Below are 9016 nucleotides of genomic sequence, written 5' to 3' on the forward strand. Positions count from 1 at the left end.
CTCACTATGGTACCAGGAAGATAGCCAAGTGCTCTCCTTGTGCTGAAGTTAGTGATTCTCTTCTCCTCCTCCTCCACGAAAAGATAGCACTCCATCCTTACTGTACCCTCCCAACATGCAGAGGAGGGGCCAGAGCTGACCCCCACCTCAGAGAAGGATTGGCTCTCCCTCCCTTCATGCTGCCCAAAGTACGTTATCAGCATGAGGCCTAACTCATGCCTGGTATTCTATTTAAGTTGCTGGGTACGAAACATATCCTTGTTCTTCCTGCTTCTGTTCCACTGAATCTAGGAAAAGTTCTTGGATCACTACTTATTTATTCATTGTACCAGTAGTAGGGCTTGAACTCAGGGCCTGGGCACCTTTCCTTAGCTTTTTTTGCTCAAGGCAGGCATTAAACCACTTGAGCTACACTCCACTTCAGTTTGGGGGTGATTCATCGGAGATAAGAGTTTCAGACTTTCCTACTGAGGCTGAATTTAAACTGGATTCTCAAATGTCAACCTCCTGAGTAGCTTGGATTACATGTGTGAGCTATGAGCACCTGGTTTCTGGACTATTGTTCTGTGGCCCAGATGGCATCTGCATTGGCCGCTCCACACCTCCCCACATACTGCAAGATATTGTCTATGTGACCCTTTGCTTCCCTCTGGCCTTCCTGTCACACAAGCTTATGGCCCCCTTCTTAGCCTTAACCTCTCTGCTCCTCCTCTCCCTGCCCTGACTGGGCTCCATTCCTGGGCTGCTTACAGAATTACTAATTGAAAGGACAATAATAATAAAAAAAGCCAGTGAAGCAAAAGCTGCATATAAATTTCAAATACTAATGTTGATAATTATATGCTGCTGTCTGGAGGAAAGTCTTAAAGAAAGACCATTGGTGTTATGTCAAAGGCCCTGGCTGCTGCACCAGCAAACCTAGAGGCAGGACTTGCTTTGTCACTAACTGGCCCAGTGAGATTAGATAGTCACTGAAGCCTCCTGGGTCTTTGTGTCATTGCTCCGTTGGAATTCAAAGTCTCTTTGGCAGCTGTGTGTGTGTGTGTGTGTGTGTCTGTGTGCTTGTGCTTGAACTCAGGGCCCTGAGCTCTGTCCCTGATCTTTCTTTTTGCTTAAGACTAATACTCTACCACTTGAGCCACAACTCTACTTTCAGTTTTTTTGGTAGTTAATGGAGATAAAAAGTCTCACAAACTTTCCTGTCTGGACTGGCTTTAAACTGCAATTTTCAGATCTAAGCCTCCCAAGTAGCTAGGATTATAGTCATGAGCCACCAGCACCCATCTTCTTTAACAGCTTTGAGGAAACCGTAAGGAATATCAGCATTGTGAGACATTTATTACAGAGATCAGTAGGCTGACACAAAATTAGAATTTTTTTTTAGAGAAATTACCTTTTACCACTCCCAGCGTCTAAGGAGGTAGCTCATGGACTAAAAATCTGTCACTATGCAAGTGGCTTCCATTCTGATTTTTGTGTTTTTTTTTTTCATTACCTTTTTTTAGCCCTTTCTTTCTTTCCCCACCAAGCATTCCCTGCTATGTGATGCAGGTAGCCTCTCTGCTAGACCCTGAATATGACAAGTATAGGCCTCACTCCAGGTGTTCGAAGATGCTATCGTGGAGAGATCTGGGTGGGTAGGCATACTGACTAGCAATTCTCACACATGGAGATAAAGGTTGCCATGGAGTAAGTGAAAAGTGACTTGATGAGGGAAAATACCAGGAAGCTTCCTAGAGGAGGTGACATTTGCACTGTTTTATTAAAAGGATGACATGCAGGAAATGGGAAAGGAAGAATCCTGGCTAGGAAAGATGGAGTGAAGAGAGGAGGCTGGAGAATCAGTGAGGAAGCCAAGTCCATGAAAGAGACAGGAAACAAGGCTGATTTAGCAGAATGGGGAACAGGAGATGGATTTAAAAACCCTTCTGGAAAATCGGAGACAGCACCCAGGCCCTGAGTTTAGCTTCAGTATCAGCAAAACAAAAAATAGACCAAAAAACAGAAACAAACAAATAAACAAACAATTACCCCCCCCCAAAAAAAAACCTGAAAAAAATCAACCAACCAAACATCTAGCTAGGTTTCTGTGGCTCAGGCCAATAACCCCAGCTACCTAAGTGGCTGAGATCTGAGGATTACAATTTTAAGCCAACCAGGGTAGACAAATCCTGAGAGAGTTTTTTTTTGGGGGGGGTCAGTTGTTGGAATTGAACTCAGGAGGGCCTGGGCTCTGTCCTTGAGCTCTCTGTCCTCAAGGTTAGATCTCTACCACTTGAGCCACAGTGCCACTTCTGCTTTTTAAACGTAGTTGACTGGAGATAAGTGTTTCACAGGTGTTTGCTACTCGGGCTGGCATTGAACCATGATGCTCAGATCTTGGCCTTCTGAGTAGCTAGGGGAGGCTGTGAGGTGTGACAGGTGACAGGCATGAGACACTGTCATCTAGCCACAAAACACTTCTATGTGAGAGGACAAGAGAAGAGGGAAGACATGAGCTATGAGGATGAACACAGGTATCAAGGAATAATTTGGAACCTCCTCTTTCTGGGAAGCTGATACTTCCTGACAGAGGGCATTAAAGGGTAGCACACGTGCACCCTGGGTGATTCTGCTGGGTGCCGTGCACCCTGGTTGATACTGCTGGGTGCCATGCACCCCATAGTTTCCAGACTTTTGCATTCTTCTTCAACTTCATTTATCTTGGAGCTCCTAGGAAACTTTCAAGCCCCACCCCCATCTTATCTCCCTTATCCTAATGGAAAGGGAAAAGTTCACATGTGGGCCTAGATTGCGGAGGGAGGAGGAGCAACCCACCAAACCTCCTTGGGGGAGGTAGCAGGTGTCCTTGCTGGAATCCATGCAAGGTATATGGGCTGTCCGGGTCTATAGGTGCTGAGTAAATGCCTGGGAGGAGATGCCCCCAGTCCTGTTCTCCTCCCATCCCTGTGAGTTCCGTTTCTGATGCATCAGTTCTGTGGCTGCTGCTCTCTCTCCACCTGGGGCCTTCCTTTTATAAGCTTTTTCATGCAGAAACTGTCAGTACTTTTCACAAGGGGTTGAGTTCTTCCCAGTATTCCCCCCGGGAATGTGAAGCAGCACCACGTGCAGGGAGAGCTGCTTCCCTTCTGATTCCATGAGCTGCCCACTGGAAGTGGAAAGTGTGCCTAGCACCTCCTTGTCAAGTTCATGGTCAAGGACACAAGGCTGTTAGGCCCCTGAAGCCTTGGATCCTGGGTGGGGCAGGCTGGAAGAGGACAGGGTTGCCTTTGAACTGCTTACCCGCTAAATCCAATGCCCCTTGGAGGAGTATATTTGTGGGTGAAAGCAGACAGTGGGAACCTGTTCTTGACTCTGGACCCACGAGGGAAACACAATAACTCTCACTGCTTGTGAATCAAGCCCTCTGGTTAGCAGCAGACACACCGGCAATAAAGTCCATAGTCTATCTCTTCAAACTTCTCCCTTGGGGGACTTTGGAAGTTCATTACCAGCTGCTCACTTCCTCTCTCCATGGGAGGCTGCGAAGCTGAAGATGAGACCATTTCTTTAGAATCACACTGATTCATTCCAGGGGAAGATGATGAGGAGAGCCAGTCAGCACCAGGTCAGCCCAATTCCTTCTTCCCTCCTGCCAGGCACCAGCTCACTCAAGCCTGGAGAGGAGAGTGGATGAGTTATAGCAACTTAGAATGGCAACACCAGAGCATAAGGTAGGGGAACAGAGCAGCCACAGACGGTGTAGCTCAGAGCTCCAGCACTGATGTTGGCATCCACATGCTGCCTGGGGGCATGGGAGCATTTGCACACTGGCAGAGAAACCTGCACTGTTGGCACTCTGGCTTTTGCAGTGCAGAGACGTGTGAGGGGGCATGTGTGAGGGTGTTGGAAGGGGGGTAATGAGCAGTCGCAAACAGACTTCTTTCAGCTGACACACTGACAGAATAAAAAAAGGGGTAGAAGAGCAAGAATGCTTTCTATCTGCCTCACACATGCAGTTTTGAAGCATCTGCTCAGCCATGATCTCATTTGATTCATATTTACCTGTATTATTCCCAATTTACAAGGTCTAGAGGAGTTATTCCCACCATGGAAAAAAAATTAATCAGAGATCAATACTAAGACAAAGGGAAATAAATGAAATGGATGCACTGTCCTGACTTTACCCTGCCCTTGAAAACAGAGCCAGACAAGTGCCCTCAGGAAGAACTCTTTTACTCCTTTACCTTGAACTAGAACAATGCAAAGAGGGCCTGAAACTCCTGTGGGAACCCAGGACTGCTTGTCTGTCTCTGTCTGTCTGTCTGTCTGTCTGTCTGTCTGTCTCTCCTTTTCCCTGTCTGTCTGTCTGTATTTTTTTTTTTTTGGTCAGTTGTGGGACTTGAGCTCACTGCTCTATGACTTTGAGCCACAGCTCCACTTCTGGTTTTCTGGTGGTGAATGAGAGATGAGAGTTTCAAAGATTTTCCTGCCTGGGAAAATGCTTTGAATCAGGATCCTCAGATCTCAGTCTCCTGAGTAGCTAGCATTACAGGCATGAGCCACCAGCACCTGGTTTGTCTGTTTGTCTTGAAAGGAACATTTGTCCCATAAGCAAGGAAAGCTTTCTTTCTCCCTCTGCATGCAGGGAAGCAGTTTTCTTTGTGCATCCCTGCTATATATGCTTGTGTGTCTGGTATAGACATGAGAAACATTTTCCTTCTCTTCTCTTCAGATCCTGATTGGGGATGACAAGACAGACAAGTGACTGGTACCAGGAAATCATTCCTAGAGAAGCTGGTGGACCCCTCCTCCACTGCAGCTCAGGGACAGGAGAACCTGCTCCTGGTGTCCACTCCACAGCACACACGTTTATCTTTTAATCCCCAGAACAATTCAGTTAGGTTGTTTTTAATTAAGGATCATGGCGATTAAATTAATGTGCCAGATTCTTACGTTCAACTAATGACAGACAAGATTTGAAGCCAAGCTTGGCTGGTGCCAAGATGATTATTTTCCTCCATATTCTTTTCAACCCTACTCAACCCTACTCATTCCTTGTCTAAGGAACTGGAACATTTAATGGGTGGGCAGAAGGAAGACGAAGAAGAAACAACTTCAAAGTGTGGAAAGAGGCTCTCTAGAGACACATCCCCTCAGGTAGAATTAGAATGCAGTAAGAATCCCGTGCTCTCTGCTGGATCAGAAGTCTGTACCTGCTAAACTCAAACGCTGAAGATTGCCTTTCCTTTCTTCTTCTTTTCCTTTCCTTTTCTTCCCCTCACCTCCTCTTTCCTTTTCTTTTGTGTATTATTATTATTTTTTTTTTGCCAGTCCTGTGCTTGGGCTCAGCGCTTGAGCGCTGTCCCTGGATTTTTTCCTTAAGGCTAGGGCTCTACCACTTGAGCCACAGCACCACTTCTGGCTTTTTGCTACATATGTGGGACCAAGGAATTGAACCCGGGTCTTCATGCATGCTAGGCAAGCACTCTACCACTAGGCCAAACTCCCGGCCCTCTTATGTGTATTTTTTAATCATTGAGACAAGGTCTTACTACCTAGCCTAATCCAGGATCAAATTTGTAATCTTCCCACTTCCACCTGCGAAGGGCTGGGATTATAGACATGCGCCATTGTGCCTGGAAACACTGAGGATTTTTTTTTTTTTTGCCAGTCCTGGGCTTGAGCTCAGGGCCTGAGCACTGTCCTTGGATCTTCTCAAGGCTAGAGCTCTATCACTTGAGCCTCAGCCCCACTTCTGGCTTTTTTTCTATGTATGTGGTACAGAGGAATCGAACCCGGGTCTTCATGCATGCTAGGCAAGCACTTTAACCACTAGGCCAAACTCCCAGCCCCAACACTGAGGATTTTAATGGGCTTCCTTTGCTTTGTTTTCCTTCATTCTTCAGATGTTCCCTTTGTCTCACCCAAGAGTGAGAGGCTAGGTGAATGAGGAGCATCAGGAATACTAGAGTATCAACCCCTATGCAATACTAGGAGGTAACATTTATTGAGTAACTAATATGTGCCAGGCACTGTTTGACTGCATTAAATAAACCATCTCATTGAATTCGTAAGGCAGATCTTCTTATCCATATTGTATAGATATGAACATTGAGATAATTTGCCCAAGGTTAAGCAGGTTATAAGAACAGAACTCAGATTCCAACCTGAACAGCGTGACTCCATGGCCTTAGTCTGTAACTCTATGCCATCATTTTAGTACATAAAACTGGCCATTGTAGTATTGATTCTTGTTACAGGAAAAAGTGGGAGATATGTAAGTGTCCAGCCAAACAGGGCAATGGGGAAACAAATTTAAATAATGTTTCTAAGATTATAAAACCACAGAGGAAATGTTTATGTTATCATATGAAGTGTGTGGGGGGAAATTGTACATATACTATACACAGTGTGCAAATAATTCCAGGGAGGAAATCTAAAGAAGAAATGAAAGCTAAATGGTTTTAAGGCTCATCTTTGTTTTTGTTGCCTTTTGCTTGTCCTGGGACTTGAACTCAGGGCCTTGGCAGTGTTCAAGGCTAGTGCTCTACCACTTCAGCCACAATGCCACTTCAAGCTTTTTCTGGGTAGTTTATTAGAGAGAATAGTCTCAAAGACTTTTCTGCTTGGGATAGCTTTGAACCATGATCCTTAGATCTCAACCTCCAGAGTAGCCAGGATTCCAGGTATGAGCCACTGCACCTGGATTTCTCTCTTTGTTTGGAACATATACACATATATTATATATATTATATTATATACATATTATACTCTACCACTGAAGTACACTCCTAGCCAAGGATTGTCTCTTGATGGAAGAAACAGAATTCATTTAAATATTCCCTTTTATTCTTTTTAAAGAAATTTCTAAATTCTTAACTATCTGCAATATACATACATTACCTTAAAGCCATTTTAAAGCTTAAATAAATGTTCACTGACTGAATGGTTGATGCACTGGGTACCCTTTGAGGTGGCAAAGCTTCTCTCAGTATCTTTATTCCCAGCACGAACAATGGCTGGGCTGGGGGTGACCTCTCCCTCTGGCCTGTCTCAATAGGAGAGTATAGCAAATGAGGCCCTGTTTTTAAAGGATTATGTTCTTACAGCTGTAGAGATTCTAACAGGGATAGGAAAAGACAGCAAAAAAAAGAAAGCAGTGGGGAGGAAGCCAGAGAGTGAGGAACACAAAGGCAGGAGAGAAAGGGGAGGCAAAGGACATGGTAGGAGGAGAAAAGGAGAAGAGATAAAGCAAGGCTGAAACCTTGAGAAGGATCAGCTGGAAGAAGGAAAAGAGTGATGAGACCAGACAAAGTGAGGGGGAAAAGACAAAGGCAGGGAGAAAAGAGGAAGGAGAGAGAGACAGAGAGAAAGAGAGAGAAAGAGACAGAGAGACAGAGAGAGACAGAGACAGAGACAGACAGAGAGAGCCATATAGCAATAGCAATCTGGCAAAAGATTGAATAATTTGTATCCACTAAGGTTTCTGTTAAACTGCAGTAGATTGCCTCAGTATTATAAAAACCATTTTCTTCAGTTAAATGCTGCTTACATCTAGAAGTGGTCCCCAGGCTTATAACTTGAGTCTCTTTCCCAGCTGCTGGCTACCCTACAACTTACACAGCTCAAGCCAAGAAGGCTCTGTCTGCACCATAGACACTGCAAGTTGCCAGAGACAAGTACACCTACCCGTGATGCAATTCAGCCAGTTCATATTGGGATCTTTGGTACGAATGGTCACGAGTGAGGATGTAACGCTAGGATTATTGCTCAGCTGTCTCAGAGCACAATGCACAAAGCTTACAAACAAAATCATCAACCTTTCAGGGTCATCTGTAGAATCCCTCCATAGAGAGAGAACTGAGGCTCAGAGACAAAAATTTAGTCAAGGCCAATGGCTAATTGGCTGGGGACTGGCTTCTGATTGCATGTGCCTGTGTGTGTGCATGTGCACGTGTGTGTGTGTGTGTGTGTGTGTGTGTGTGTGTGTGTGTGTGCTAGAAGTTGAACTAGGCTTTGCACCGTTTTTATTTTGCCAGTCCTGGAGCTTGATCTCAGGGCCTGAGCACTGTCCTTGGACTTTCTCAAGGCTAGAGCTCTACCACTTGAACCACAGCACTACTTCTGGCTTTTTCTGTGTATGTGGTACCAAGGAATCAAACCTGGGTCTTTGTGCCTGCTAGGCCAGCAGGCACTCTACCACTAGGCTAACCTACCAGCCCATGGGCCTTGCACTCTTACTCAGCATTTTTGCTTATTACTAATGTTCTTGAACTTGAACCACTTGAACCACATCTCTAGTCTGGCATTTTTTGCTTGTTAATTGGTGATGGAGTCTCAAGGACTTTTCTATCTTCAAACCTTGATCCTCTAGGCTTCAGCTTCCTAAGCAACTAGATCCAAGGCATGAGTCATCTGTGCCTAGCTGGCTTTCTGATTTCTTATCCAATAAAGTGATCATTAGTATTGGTTAATGTTTTCAAAGGTAGTCGCTATGAACACGACTACCTCCACTCATATGCTCACAATATGAGGATCCAAGAAGAAGGTGTTTGTGGCTGGCACTGGGGTTTGAATTTAGGGCACTCAGCTTTTTCACTTACGGCTGACACTACTACTTGAACTACAACTCCAAATCCAGCATTTTAGTGGTTCAAGCTCATTTTTTTGTGTGGGCGAGCAGTCCTGGGACTTGAACTCAGAGCCTGGGCACTGTTCCTAAGCATTTTTGTTGTTGTTGTCGTCATTGTTCAAGGCTACCACTTGAGCCACAGCTCCATTTCTGGATTGCAATCCTCAGATCTCAGCTTCCTGAGTAACGAGGATTATCACCAACACCTAGCTTAAGTGCTAGTTTTATTGGTAAAAAAAGCAGTGGCTCAGACAAACTCTACTGGGCTCTGAGGCTGGAACTGGGTCTTCTCAAGAATGGATGGCAGTGTGTTCTCAGCCAGACACTTTGTGGAAAAACTCCCAGCCATGGAAACACAGAGCAATTTCAATTTCTGCAGTATGCTGGAATTCTTGGGCTAAA

Source organism: Megascapheus bottae, chromosome 14 (genome assembly GCF_031878675.1).
Source record: "Megascapheus bottae isolate mThoBot1 chromosome 14, mThoBot2.hap1, whole genome shotgun sequence".
Lineage (NCBI taxonomy): Eukaryota > Metazoa > Chordata > Mammalia > Rodentia > Geomyidae > Megascapheus > Megascapheus bottae.